Genomic DNA, 15,183 nt, shown 5'->3' with positions numbered 1-15,183 from the left:
GGCCTTCCTCTCTGGTCGTGGGCACGTGTGGCTTTTGTCGGGCACGCTGCCGGTGCAGCCGGGCTGAGGCTTTGGAGGTAGGCCCGAGCTCTGGGCGTGTTGCTAGAAAGCTGGTTGCGCTCCCAGTCATGGGAACAGATCACCCTGAAGAAAAGCAGGCGAACGTGCAGCTAAAGGGAAGGCTGCCTTGGAGCCCTGGGCGTTTGGCTCTCGTCCGTCGCGGTCTCAGAACCTGACAGCAGCCACCGTTCCAACCTGGTGCTGAAACAAGCCCAAGGAAGCGTTATTAACTTTATCTCCTTTAATGTGAGGTTTTTCAGGTGGGTATCGCTGGAAAAGGACAAGCAAGACTTGAAGCCCCTTTCTTATCTGCATATGTAGTCGCACAGCGTTGCTTTGTGGAGTAGTTTTAATTCTGTAACCTTCGAAGCTGAATGTTCGCTTCCGCTTTTTTCCAGTTGTGTCCTCAAAAGAAGTCCACTTCAAGTTTGCCAGCTTTTCTTTGAACTTAATTTCTAAGCGGTTTGGCTTTTAAGTGGTATATCTACTTTTGTGTTAGAAATTAAAATAAGCAGGAAGAAAGGGAAGGAAGAGTCTGATACGTTTAAGGAAGGGCTGGGCTAAGATGGTGATAGGTTTTTCCACGGTTAAGAAGCACTCTGCCTTTTATTTCTGCAGAAGTTGATACAAGAAGCATTTTATCCAACTTCTGTGGGATAAATTGCACGCAATGAGCGTGTCTCAGTTAACAAGTGATTATGCCTGGCTTTTTGTTACTGTAGTGTTTGTTTTAGGAAAGTGAGTATCGTCATGTAGGTAGAAGTGTCATCATGTAGATACAAGTTTTTGAGGTGTAAAACTTGTGAGGTGGGCAGCCACGGTTACGTGCTGAACTGTGCCATCTAGTAGTGCTACGGATACTTGAAGAGCTCTCTTACTCTCTTGAACGGAGTCCCTTGCGTTTTGCTACGGTGGTGTGTGGCGAAGGGATGAAGGCCCTTTGACGACTTAGCAGATGCATCGGTTGATAGTTAAGCATTGAGGTGGGTTGTATATGATGGCAACCTTCAAAGTCTCACTGTGTAAAGTGAGACTCGTTGGCAAAATCATAGCCAAGACTTATTTTGTGGTCTGTAGCCGTTCTTCCAAATGGCTCCTTATACTGATAGCTTTCAAATGGTATAGCGTGTGTGGCGCGACGAGAAAGGCAGAGGCAACCGAGGAGTATATGTAGTCTTAGGTGAGGTGAGCCTTTGCTTGCACGCTGTGCCTTACCTAGCCATAGGTACCTACTTAACATGCGTTGAGACCTGCAGGGAGATAAAAAAGCAAATGGTCATTCAACTGTCGTGAGGCAGCAGAAGAGTACTTCACTTTTTTTGACAGAATGACATGTGCTGTAGATACCGATAGCTGGCAAGGCAGTTAGGGCATCTGGAAGCTTCCCTGACGTTTTCATCTTATTTGTAGTAAGGGAAGGCTTTCCCAGTCTGGGTGGTCTGGGACTGGATATTAAGCAGGGGTAAGTAAGCGATAAACAAGTTGATAATACTGAGTTTATTAAGTTCAGGATAGCATACATTTTGTTGTGTATCAGCTTCGTTTATAATAATTCTTGATCATTCAGGTTGCTTGCAAAAAACTGTTCTAGTCTTTCTCCCACTGCCTTCAGGATGAACTGATACAGCTTGTAGAACATGCACGGCTGAAATGACAGTTTTTAGGAACGTGAACATGAGGATGGCCTGATTAATGGAGCAGAGGATCTAACTTAAAGTAGCTCCCAGCAGCTCCTGGGGAGGAAACGTGTTTTGCGTGTTCTCAGAGAAAGGGAGTTTTCCTTGTCTGAAAGCAACCTGATGTTTAATTTTGGCTTTCAGAAGCTTTTTAAAAAAAAAAAAAGTAAATTTGTTTCTACTGTGGGATTTTTATTGTTTGGGGTTTACTTTTTTTTTTTTAGTTCAGACTTAGGTGAGATGTGCATAGCTTGTGTGGCAGTCAGCAGTTGGATTGTGGTCTTCTGACCACTGGCAGTCTGGAAGGCACGTAAAATGAAAAACACAAAGAAATCTAAGTTTATGGTTTTGTTGTACATGGAAACTGTTGTGGAAACACTGCATAAGATGGTGTTCCCTCCCAACCATTCAGTTCATTATCTCTGTAAACTTAAGACAGTTTGTCTTAGGCTATTTTTTGCCCTTCCCATGCTTAATACATTAATACTTCTCTAATCTCTGAAGCAAAGTACTTCTAGGTTTGCCTACTAAGGAGACAGCTTCTGAAAATCAGGAGTACAGTAGCAACAAGTCAGAGGGGTTATAATCGGAAACCTGGCAGATACTAAATCACAAAAACCCCATGAGTGGAAAGACATTGTTTGGCTCAGTTGTTGCTCAGCTGATGGAACGGAACAAGAAGTTGTAATCAGACGTTTTCGTCTCACTCTGTTTCTAAGCTCCATTAGACCTCAGTGTGGAAGCATAGGCACTGGATAGAGCTTTGGGAGAAGTTAAATTGAAATTTCGTACCAACAACTTAATGAGCTCCTACTACAATGTTCATGGCAACCTCCAAGGTTGCGTTTTGAAATTGTGGCAAATTGCTGCTTGCCAGAAAACCGAAATTCTAGGTAGCGCGGGCCAGTATTGTCTGTAAATGGCAAATTGCCTTTACCCTAACCACCAGTTAGTAAAAAAAAAAAAAAAAAAAAAGCAACTCTTTTCAGTACACAGGAAGAGCAATCTTAAGAGAAAAATGACGGTAGAAGTTACATACCGGGGGAGGTCAGCTTGCATGCTTCCTGGCAGAATGCTGGCCTTAGTTTGTGAACGATCACGTCCAACAGGCCAAATTGTTCAGTTTTCGTAGAGGTAGTGTCTCAAGCTGTTTAAGGAGCTGTATTGTTGTTAAATAGGACTGCAGTGCCACTTTGATGAGGTGATAACTCACAGGGAGTGTGCATTCGGGCGAAAATTGGATAGGTGCAGTGACACAGACGGAAAATTTAATCGGTTGGCATCTTAGATGTTTAAGGGTGAGATGAAAGTGCATCTCTGTTCGCGATCAGAATTGCGCGAGGAGTGTCATTGAACATGACTATATTCTTGGGCCAGTCTATTCATTGTGTCCCTAGTGGGAAGCTGCTTTTACTTTTTAGTGGGGCTTTGTACGGTGTACTCTCCACCCCCCATTTAGCATGGCTTATTATTGATATGTAAATATGTGAAACAAATACGAAGAAAACTGCCCCTCAGGTTTGTGCCTTAGGTCAAGTCAAAGGTCTGTCTTCTGAGCTGCTTAGAAGAATGATTTTTCAGGACATGAGTCAAAAAAAAAAAAAAAAAGGCGGGGGGGAGGAGGGAGCAGGTTAGACGAATGAAAGCTGACATATAATGTGAAGCTTGGGAACATTATTATTGTTTGGGAACTTTTATTTGCTTTTTTTTTTTTGTGTGAAGACATGGTTTAGCAGTTCCTCTGAACAGGTTCAGATAAACAACATGAATATGCAGGTTTCTTGAAAGTGTTCTTGTATGTACTGATTTTGTTAAACATTGGTCTTCAATAAATAGTGAAATAGTGCAAAAAATGCGCAAGTCCTAGCTGCAAGTTGCTACTTAAAAATCTGATGTCCAGAGTGCATTAGGGCTTCTCTTATTAAACACAGAAAGGTTTAATTGTGCAATAAAAACTGTTTACAAACTTATTTCAAGTCTTTGAACTTACAGGCTGTTTGCTGCTGGCAGTTAAGTTTATAATTGCTTTTCCTAATACCGTATCCATTTTAAGAGTTTGTAAGTTCAGTTTTCTCCCTGAGCAAAGAGTCTCATGACGATTAGATGTAGATCGGTCTTGGATTTGTGTGTGTTTACTTCTGTTCTTTACTTCATTCTTTCTGGCTGGTAGAGTTTTTTACTGGATTCTCATATGATGTGCAAATTAGCGTTCCTAAACATAATCCTCAATAATGCTAGCTATACCTGAAAGCGCTGCGCTATGCAAGGGATGTGTCTGAGATGTTTGGCTGTTTCTTAAGCATTCTTGTTTTGACTTGGGCCCCATAGCTGCTCTAAATAAAAGTTCATTTTTGTTTTTTTCAGCTGCGTTTGAATCAGTAATTGAACTGAACTAGTAAGATGAAGTAAATAAAACAACAAAACACCACCAGTCCTCTAAAATTTCTTCATGCAGAAGAAGCTACTCTCCTTTAGCTTCAGATATAAGGTGTTAACCTGAAAACTCGGGCTTACTGGTGTGATTTCAAGAGCATCACGGGCACACGGTTGTAATACTTAAATTGTAAAAGGCTTTAACAGCTTAAGTGTTTAAGTAAGCTCTTGATTTGAAACACAGAATTTATTTTATAATTTTTTTTCTTTAATCCCAACTGTCTTAATTAGAATCCTGGAATAAGGCCTCTGGATTCTGCAGGGTTGCTAAAGAGCCAGTATGTCTCGCTTGACCGCGGTATGATACGTTCTCTGTACTACCATTACTTTCACCTCCTTGTCTCTTCAAATACGGGACTGAACACGCAACTAATTGGGCTCTGTCCTTGTTAGTGTGTGACATCCTGAGGTACCGTTCAGTCTTGTGTTCTGCCGCGTTGTTTATGCCGTAATTCTTTTCTTTCTGTCTACTTGGGCAGTTTTTTGCCTGTACTGTTTTGTTTCTTCCCTTCAAAAGAAGAGATAATAGTGAAATCCCTTAGGAAAAAAAAACAAACTTGTGTAAGACCTAAGGTGATTTTGGCGTTTTCCTCATCAGTGTAGTTACTACAATGTATAGCTTGGCATAGCGATAGGTACCTTACATCAGTTGAACTGATGGGACTGAAAAAGCAGGTGAGCCTCGGCGGGGTCCGTGGCAGACTTCTTTTCCATCTCGAGGAAGAACCTTATCGTGACACTTCAGAAACGCGAGTTCTCACCTGTATGTTACGTACTCCCAGCACGAAGCCCGCTCTTAGAGAAAATATTTTAACTGGGTTGGTGCTACGGGTGAGATTTTTGTTTTCGCTTGCGTGAGGGATATGGTATGTATGATATAACTGTCAAGAGCTAGCCTTCATTAATTGTCTCTGAAGATGAGTAGAATTTGAGATTGCCTGGAAGTGCGTAAAGGATGTTTCTCAAAAATCCCTGAAACAACAGGGCTGATGGGGCTGTCGGTAGGTGAATCCTGCAACGAAGTTTCACAGTACTGAAATCTGCTGCAGCTGACCCCAGGAAGCATTAGCCCAAAACGTTGAACATCCCTTCCTTATTGTTCCCTGGACTAGGTTCCAGCAAAACCCGTTTGGAAAACTGGAATAATGATTTGGCTGGCTTCGCCATTCCCTGCTAACCACCTTTCAGTCGGTACTGCCATCGCCCTGTAGATGATGACTAGCATATGCCCCCTTATCTAAGGGAGTTACGTTACTAGAATTCATATGCTAGTTAGGAGATTGAGTGTGCTGTTAGCTGGCTGAAGTGGTAAGCAAAGATGAAGTACTGTCTTTATGTGCATGGCAAAGAGTCTAGGGGTGCAGAGGTGATAAATGGTGTCTGGTTAGACCTAGTGCATATTTCCTAAAAAAAAAAACCAAAACACCCCCCCCAAAAAATCTTAAATTTTTTTTTTGTCTGCTCTACGTCATTGAAGTTATTAGTGAATATCTGGGCTTAAAAAGAAGCCCCCTGCATAAAATGACCACTGCAGAAGGTGGAGTTAGGTATTGGTGGCGCCGTGTGAATTTGTTTACTTCCTCAGATATTTCTCCAGGAAATGTCCTTATAAACATAACTCCTGTGCGCAGGCTGGAGCCAAACCCCCATATTTTAAGCTAGTAATTTAGTTCTTTCAAGAGAGTGATTTCTCTGGAAGAGAGATAGCTGAGAGAATTTCCTCAGCTGTCAACTTTTAAGGCAAATGGGATTATGTATGTTTGTTCTTTTTCTCTATCTGTGTTTTAAAAACAAACCTATTTGTGCTTATTTAGGATATAGCTGATTTGGAAATTTGATTTAGGAATTGAAAAATCAATGCTGCATATCCAAGATAAGTAAGAAGGCTTTGTTTCTGAGGTTAATGAAACAAGCCCTTTTAACTTAGAGTTGAAAAAAAAAATTACACAAATTCCATGCTAGTTTTTTAGGCTGTTTAAGGCAGAATCCGTGGCTGTCTTGGTAGACATTCTGCTTTTTTTTCTGAAATGATGATGTGCTTCTGGTTTCTTGATGGTATGACGTTTTAGGTGGCCGGCTTGAAAAGACATCTTGAAGATGTACTGTATCTGTAGAGCTTCTGTACCTACGTGGGACTTCTTTGTCATGTCAATAACTTCTGATGTTTCGAGAAAGAATATTAATTGTGTGGGTGGGGAGGGATGTAATGCTAGTAAATGATTTGGATAAGGTCATTTAACTAATGTGTACTTAGGGGAAAAAAGTCTTCCTTAACGTGCGGTTACCCTTAGCGGTGAATGTCAATATGTCTCGGTGTTAGGATGTGGATTCTGGTGACCTCTGTGCAGTCATTGTGCAGTGTCAACAGGAATATTTCAAAAAAATACATGCTTGACGAACGAAGGGCAGCATTTCCTCTCTGTTTTCACGAAGCAGTTGGTGCTTTGTGTTAATTGGTACTCGGAGAGGTGATCTCAGTATTCCATATGTTTTTTAGCCACACTTTTCTCCCCATATGCAATCCTAAGTTTGTAACTATCTGAGGATGTAAAGCCATGTGGAGGTATTACTTAACTGTTCTGTCACCTTATTTTCACATTAGGTAATAGTGGTATACCAGGCTAAAAATCAGCCATGAAACCGAGCATGTCTGTAATATATCTTTGTTTGTGCTTGCAGTATTTTCTTTTAGGCTGAATGTTGTAATGATGACGATACCCAAAGCAGTTTTTGACAAATTTGAATTACTGGTGTTTGATGTGCAGGTGTTTTTCCTCTGCTGTATTGTCGCTGAATCCTCAAGTCTTAGGAGTATAATGGTGTATTCTATGAAGTGAGCTGAAATAAGCCTTCGATTTTATTTTTTTCCCTGCCTCAGCCTGGTATCTTAGGTCTTTGTGCTGTTAAATCATCTTGTGGTGTTAATCTGGAATGGATAACGTGTCCAAATAGGCAGCCGTTCAGATGCTAGAAAGAAGTTTGGAGTATTAAGAAGTAGGATGAAATGTCGCTATGCAGAATATCAGTTGGGGTTTTGGTCTCCCTTCTCCTCAAGTTCAACTTGAAACAGTCAAAAAGTGTCTGGATTCTTTTTTTTAGGTTAAAATTAAAGACATCTTTCACACAGTAATATGACTTCTTTCTACTGCTAAGGAGGCTACCTCCTATTTGAGCTCAAGTTTGTTTCCCCTTGCCCTCGTAAAAAAGGAACGCTTGCTTCTAAGCCTGTACATCTGCCCTTCTTTGCGGGAGCTGTTTTGTGGATTACAGTCTCAGCAGAAGGGGAACATCTGAACTCCCTCCCTCTCTCTAGGGCAGGGAGTGATTCAGAGATAAGAGGAGAAAGGTTGTTTTTGTCCTCCCGGTTTTTCCCACACACAAGAATAGAACTAAACACTTTCTTTTAATGAGAAGCTGGAGGTCCCCAGTACATCTGTGTCTGGCAGGTATCTGGTGAGTCACATGTTGTCCTGTCCCTGAGCTTTACCAACGCAAAACTTCAGGTATTTCGTTCCTTTTTTTCAGTCTTGTCCTGAAATGCTTTGCCAGCGGAATTTTCCTTTTGATGCTGTTCTGCAGGTGTGAATTGTTCTCCTCCACAGAACGGTGAACAATGCTTTAATGAAGTTGAAAATTTCAAGTCGTGATGTGACTTAGTTTTTTTCCCTCAAGCGTTCAGTGTTGTTCAGCCTCTGTGTCAGCGTGGGTACTAAGCCCACTGAAGTCGGGGGAATTGGGCTTGTAGGAAGGTTGCAGTGAGGACACTGCTGCCAAAAATAATAAAAAAAAAAAAAGGCATTCATTGTTCCTCCCAGCCACTTGGGAAATGATCTCGTTGAAAAAACCTCAGCAACAGAATAAGCATGTTTGCAGTTGATCAGTTCCTTGGTCCGGTTTGTCAGGCAGTCGCACAAGAGCTTGTGCTGACACAGCGAAGAGCCAGGAACTTGGGCAGGGAGGAGGGATGAGGACTGCCTTTTTGGGTGGAAGTATTCATTTAAATGCCTGCCAAAGAAACACTCGCATTGTCTTTGAGGACTCAAATTGTTAAGAATGGTACAGATCTGTGAGAATTTTTGTATTAAAGGGCAAAGTAGTCCTCTTGACGCTTCCTTTGGGTCTTCTATTTGAAAGGGGCTGGCACAGTCCTGGAAAGGTAAATCGTGCAGAAGGGTTTTTTAGCATGCAGCTTGAAAACTTGAAAGCTTCTTGAGATAAAATCAGCACTGACTTTTTTGTCTCTGGTATTTGTTAAGGTTCTTGAAAGCAGCGTATTAAGGATAGGGAGAGACAGATGAACGAAGTAGTATTTTCTTAAAATGTTGCCGCACTTTTTAGTATTGCCATCACCGCTTTTGTGTCATTTAGTGCAGTGCGGCAAAGGAGTCACTTTGTACACTGACTAGCATAAAATAGTCACAAAGCACAATTGTCATCGGTATGGTTCTTGTAATACAAATAGCCAAGCTAGCTTAAAGGAAAAGAGCGCTTTCAACGTAACAGTCTGGTAGATAGATGAACATATGCCTTCTGTCCATCTCAGTCACTAACAGAAGTGAAAGTTGGCATAACAGCATGCTGGTATTTTTGTGAAGCATCAGCTTGATAAAGCATTTCCTCAGTGATAAATATAGTGGCAAACTTTATGTGCTAAACTCCGAAAAAGGGCTTTTCTGAAGCCTGGGGGGGGGAGATGTTTATGCTTCTGCACATCATCTGTGTAAAATCACTCTAAATGTACTTGTGTCTTCGAGTTGAGGTGGGTTTTTAGAAACATGCTAGTACGTGCACCAAAGTTGGGTTCTGCAAAAATATTTAGGATATGGGATGGCATAATGTCGATGAGTTGATCGAATAGCTTACCTCTGCCAAGAGGGGGGAACCTCTTCCTCTGAGCTGTTCCCAGCCGTGCATTTGCGCTGCTTACGTTTTGCCCGCTATCTCTGTAGCAGGTCACTGGCCTGTGATGTGTCTGAAAGGTGGTAAAGGGGGAGAGCGCTGTGTGGAGATTTTAGTTCGGTTGGGTTTTCTTTTGAGTCTGGAACTGAGGGGTTGTATCACCTCAGGACATGCCTTGCTCACCTGTGTGTACCGTCTTTAGCCGAGCGTTGATGAAACAGCCCTGACAAGTGCAGGGTTTGTTAGGAAAGTGACAGAGATGCTAATTCCTTCTGTGCTCTGGAACTGTGGCGTGCTGCTCTGTCGCAGCATCGCTTAGTTATGTCAGTGTATGGCCAAAACCTCGGTTAGGTTGCAAATCTCTTTGCCTTTGGTAACTTTATCAACGTTACTGGTTTTGAAGAAGTGTGTGAAGTAGTGCTACCTAGTAAGCGCGTCCCTGAGTGAAGTAGACTTGAAATGAGGTTAGTAGAAATACTCTCAATGAACTTTAATTAAAAAAACCCCTATTTTTACATTTAAAAAAAAAAACAAACCCAAAATGTTTTCAAGAAAGGCAGATGTCTTTGGTGGCTTTCATTGTAATCCAGAGATGGGTATTGCAGAGTATGCAGTCTTTCCAAACCATTAGAATACTTGTTAATAGAAATAAGTTGAGCAATTGATTTTGTAACAAAAGTACTGTGCACACAGTCTGGGACATAGTGAAATTAATTTTTTTAACTTTTTATGAACTTCCAATGCATTTATTAAGTTTTGTCATGGTAAAATAATTCCTTTATGCTCTGTGCGTATGATTTAATTTAAATCTCAGTGGAGGGGGAGAGGTTCTACTACGGGAGGGGGTGCACATATGTTGGGTTGAAAGGGGACCTCGGCTGTCAGGGTGGTGAGTGTTGTTTAGCTATGCTGTTGAAGACTGCTGAAGATTTTGGACTCTGCTGAAGGTTTTAGACTCTTGAACGCTTTTAGGGTTAGTCTTGGGCTAAAATCAGGCTATTACTGTGAACGCGTCTTGAATTGAGGAGGGCAAAGGTTTGTGAGTTAATTGTTGTATCTTTCTTCTGGTAATTTGAGATAAACTGAACCTGTGATGTTATTTCTGAAGACCCAACAAAGAAGAGATGGGGAACGGGAGGTGTTGAACTCCAGTGAACAAGCAGTGTTTAGCTAGAAGTATGTCCATCTGGCAGCTGGTTCAACTATACTGGTAGTAAATGCTGTGAGTTCTGCTGTGTGGTCGCCAGTCTGTCTTGATCTTCCAAGTAGCTTCAGAGGAAACAAGAAGTGAATAACCATATTAAAAGAATACAGATAACACAAAGGTGTCTCATTGTTTTTGTTCAGTTTAGTTTTTTTTTCCTTCTTCAGCCTTTCCTAACAGCTTGCTCTCTGTTCAATTCCAGGCTTGGTATTGTTGTCAAAGGATGGAATAGGTTTTCTAGTTGGTTTAGTCTGTGAACTTGAAGATGCCAGCTAAGTAATGCTGATTATGGAGAGCTTTGTAAAAGAAACAAACATCAACTACATTATTATGGGTCCTGCTTGTTTCCATAGCAATTAGGATAGGTTTCAAAATCTGATATTAACCAAGTCCAAATTAATTACGAACTGCCTACCTGAATGTGGAGCTGTAGAAACAACTGTCTGGTTCACAGGTGGGAAAACGGAGACGGGGACATCCCGATCCAGCAGAGCCTGGATTACAATTTGACATGGAAATACTTTATATCGATGTTCACTTTATTGGATTATTATGCTAGAAGAAAATGATGTACTTGGCCACTTAAAAAGGAGGAGGAGACTTTGTTCTAGAAAGGGGCTTTTTTTGGTTGAAGGTTTCCTAACTGCTCATGGGGAACGTATTTGCACTTAAACTATTCAAGAACTTGCGGTGGCTTACAGCTGTTACCTGTCAAAAGCGCTTAGATATAAATGATTAGACAAGTTCCAATGTATATTCATACGAGCTTAATGATTGAAGACCTGGAAACAAGGAACTAGCCTCCTGCGTGTTGCATTCAGTCCTTTATATGCTGAGTCTTGCATTATTATCTGTTCATTGTGTTCTGCGAGCGCGTAGCCAAAATTGCCAAAAATAAATTGTGTTACAACAGGTATAAGAGAAGGCGTCTATATTTGGGAGCTTGTGTACCAATATTAACCAGGTGAAAGTAAAGAGCAGCTTCTCCCAAAGTAGGCATGTTCTCCTACTTGCATGTCAAATAGCGTGCACAGATAGAGCATATGTTAAGAGGACGGTTTTGACTTTGTAATCGTATTTTCACATGCTAATGTGAAGATACCTTGGACTAGTACCTATCTTAGAATTCGAGAGGCGTTAGTACGAATGTTCTTGGACTGTACATGACTCCTACATGCGAGAAATTATTACTCTGTTCAGAGGCTATTCACATGCTGCTTACGTTATACATAGCTTTCCTGTCACCAATATTTCATGTGTGGAATGAGTAAGGAATATATTTCAATTTGTTTGAAGAAGGATCCTCCCCGTCCTAAATCGTTGTCTCTTAAGAACATGTTTCCCATCTTAATGGTGTTTAGCCCAATACCAGATTTCTTTAGTGCGTTGAAAGCTCTTGGGCTAGAGACTTGTAACGTAGTATTACCCAGTGAAAACGTGCACTACTTAAAGCGGACAACTTCAAGGAAGTTCTCCTATGAAAAAGTTCCCTTCAGACAAATATTTGTGCCAGTAATCTTACACTGCTGATGAAAAACCGTTTTAAAATGCTTATGTAATGCTATGTAATATTATCTCACTTCTGCAGCTTTGTGTCAGTTGCCTTTGAATTTGCATTGGGCCGTTCCTCCCCAGCAAAATCGTAGGGGCTCCTCTAGTAAGAGAGAAAATGCACTGGACAAATGAGAAGGCAGAACCGCAGGAATGTATCTTGACACAGTTGCTTTTTAAATGATGTTCTAGTTTAGTTCATCTTCAGGGCAGTGCTATGGATGAGTAAGGATATTTTCTTTCCTCCTGTTTCCATGCTTAGATTTGCCTTACGGAGTTGAAATCTAAAATAGTAGGGCTGATGTAAGCGCTTACTGGGGAAGAAGGCTTTTTGCTGATCAGAAGGTTTTCTCTCACTCTGTGCCAGACTGCTGCTTCCTTGCTACACTCTAAAACTCTATCCAGATGTCAGTTTCATTTAAGCATAGATGACGACTTATCTCAGAAATATTTTTATATTGTGCACCTACCTTCTGTTTAGAGATGGACAGTGTAACAATAAGAGGCTGCTAATAGAATTTAAGACTGTTAACTTATGACTCTTGACTTGAGTGTTGCAATCTCACTTCAGACAGAGCTAGCTTTTGACATCCCTTGTCTTAGAGTTCCTGGAAAAAGCACTATAAGCTGAACGCTTTGGCTTTGAGTTTGCATGTGCTGTCGGGGAATCCTTACAGTTTCCTTAGCTTCCTGGCATTATGTTGCTAACTTTTCTCAGTTGTGGAAGTGATAGCCGCTGTTTTTTGCTGACCCTTGAATGAGAAATCTTCGATGAAATGGTAATGCAGTGTGAATGCTGAAATCCCCCAACTATTACTGGGAGGAGATAATGTCTACTGGAAAAGGGTTCTCTGGACGTGGAGTCATCATCTTGCCTGATCCCACCAGACCCTGGTAGTTCACGCAAGCTGCCAAGTATACTTTGCTAGCGTAGTACTTCTGTTAAGGGAGAAGAGATCTGAGGAGGGCTGTGTGAACGGAATGGGGCAGCGTTACTCCATCAGACAGGTCATAAACATCCGAGTCTGTTGTGAACAGTCAGTCTTTAAACTTTTTTAGTTTTATGCAGTCTTTTAAATTGACATTAAAAGCTCAGGATGTGTTTATATGGGCACTTTCAAAGGTAGTTAAGTGCAGACACCTTTCCAAGATACCAGTTTGCTTGGAGCTGTGGAAAACCTCGGTCTCAAGACTACCGTGTTCAGGCCCCTTAAGGAATAGAATTTCATCCTCTCCAGCTTTATGTGCTTACCAAAATGGGTAACAGTAAATGAACGGAAAATGCTGAATGTGGCAGAAGGGTCTCGAATGCCTTGCTGCTGCCCTAGGCCAAGTGGAGAATATGCTGGACAGAAATGCAAGATACGTCTTGGGAGAAAGCTTAGTTTTTGAGTGGGAAATTATCTGGGACAGTCCAAAAAGTTGTTACAGAAGAAAAATATGTGGATTTGTTATGGAGGTTTCCTTATCTGTGGGAGGTAATGGAGCTGAAACAAGGGTGGTGTGATAGTAAGGATGGGCAGCAAGGATCATCTTGTGATTGTAAAACTCAATGAATGCTCCACTGCAGTTTTTGGCAGGAAAGTCTGAAATGCTCAGAAAGAGACATGGAATTATAAGGATAAGGGAATAAAAAGAAATTAGAATAAAAGTATGTGTTAAAACTGCTAGATTTTCATGAGGTTAAAGCCCATCATCCCCACGTGCCCGCACCCCCAATAATAAAAATTGAAGGAAGAAAGTAGATTTCATTTACTTGAAATTGACTGAAGCACTTGCATGAAGGATGTTGGAACCTTAGTCAGGCTGACAATTGCAGAGATGTGATTGCTCTAACAAGTGAAGAAAAAGAAAACAATATACTGTGTGAAAATACAAAAAGCAGATGAGGATCATGACTTCAGATGGTTCCTGAGGTTTGGTTTTGGACTGACTTGATTTTATTAGTCACTAAGCACTGAGCATCAAGAGTAAGGCGTTTGATGAACCTGTCTGGAGAGAGAAGCTGAAACAGTAGGTTTAAAGCTCATTTTTTTTGTATTGACATAGAACTAAGGGACCTTACAAAATGCACTAAGTGATGACTGATGCAAACTGCTGTGAAGGAGAGGTCATGCTTTTGCGGTCTAACAAGATTTTTGCATTAAAAAAAAATATGAGAAGTAGCAGAGGAGAACATGTTTAGTGTCTTAGTGGTTATCTGAACTAGCTACTGATATGATGGAGCGATGAAAATTATATGCACAGGCGGGGATGTAGTTCCTAACTAAGGTTGATAAATACTAGGGCATTTATCTGGCGTAGTGTGTACCCTTAGGGGGTGGCTGGGGAAACATTCGGTTCTGACTTAGTTGTAGAGGGTTTGGAAAACTGTTTTCACCTTAAGAGCAGAGAGGAAGAACTTGGCTCAGTCCAGCAAAATTAATGTGGGTAGGAGTATCATCACTCTCTAAAAGAGGAAGAAATGGACCCGACGCAAAGCTGAAAGGTAGTATTAGCAGAAGGAGGAGGAGACGTACATTAGGCGGTGGGTAACTGTAGTGTGTCATTTTGAGTTGTTTACCCGTTAGTGTGCCTCCCAATTAAGTTAGGTTTCTTGCCTATTTATTTTTTCTTCTTTTCCCTGTGCTATCTTTAAGATAATTTTGGTGACTGTATGTTCTTTAATACGGAATAGTTTCAGTAACTGCATCTGTTTTCGAGGCACGCTGGCTTCCTAGAATTTTATGAGGCTGTTGCACTTAAAGTGCTGTTTTGGTGCTCCAAGTCTGCAGCCTCTAAGACAGAAGCAAGCAAGTCCAGACTACAAAAAGTCATCCCTTTAGGGTGTGATGACTCGTGAAGATGTTTGATTGATTTCTGTTGATTATTCTGTAGGTGATTTCTTGTCTTAGACATGTTTTTTTGCTCTCCCCTTAAGCAGTAATAGGAGTGCTCTCCCAGTGCCAGTGATAAAGCTCGGGACAGAGTCTATAATGGATTGAGTTCCTAGGTACTATACCACCACATTTGCTGTTTTACTGCTGCTAACTTGGATGTGCTTCTCGCCCACGTAGTCTTTCAAACACAAGTTTGAAGCAGTCTTTGAAAAAGCTATCTGAATATTATTTGCATGTTGAATGTTTCTCTAGCATATAAACAAGTGCTCATGTATCTTTATCGTGGTTTTTTGTTTCACGTTAGAAGAGGAAACTTGGTCGTTTGAAAGTTTTAATGGTAGAATTTTCCCCTTTGTGGATTAATTGATTTTTTTTTTTATTTCACAGGTATTTCTAATCCTTGTTGAAATGTCAGTCTTCTCTTTGCAAATGTATCCTGTCATATTCAGTATGTTCAAATATATTTTGTTTGTGATAGATG

Source organism: Pygoscelis adeliae, unplaced genomic scaffold (assembly GCF_000699105.1).
Source record: "Pygoscelis adeliae isolate BGI_AS28 unplaced genomic scaffold, ASM69910v1 Scaffold316, whole genome shotgun sequence".
Lineage (NCBI taxonomy): Eukaryota > Metazoa > Chordata > Aves > Sphenisciformes > Spheniscidae > Pygoscelis > Pygoscelis adeliae.
This window is presented reverse-complemented; position numbering follows the sequence as displayed.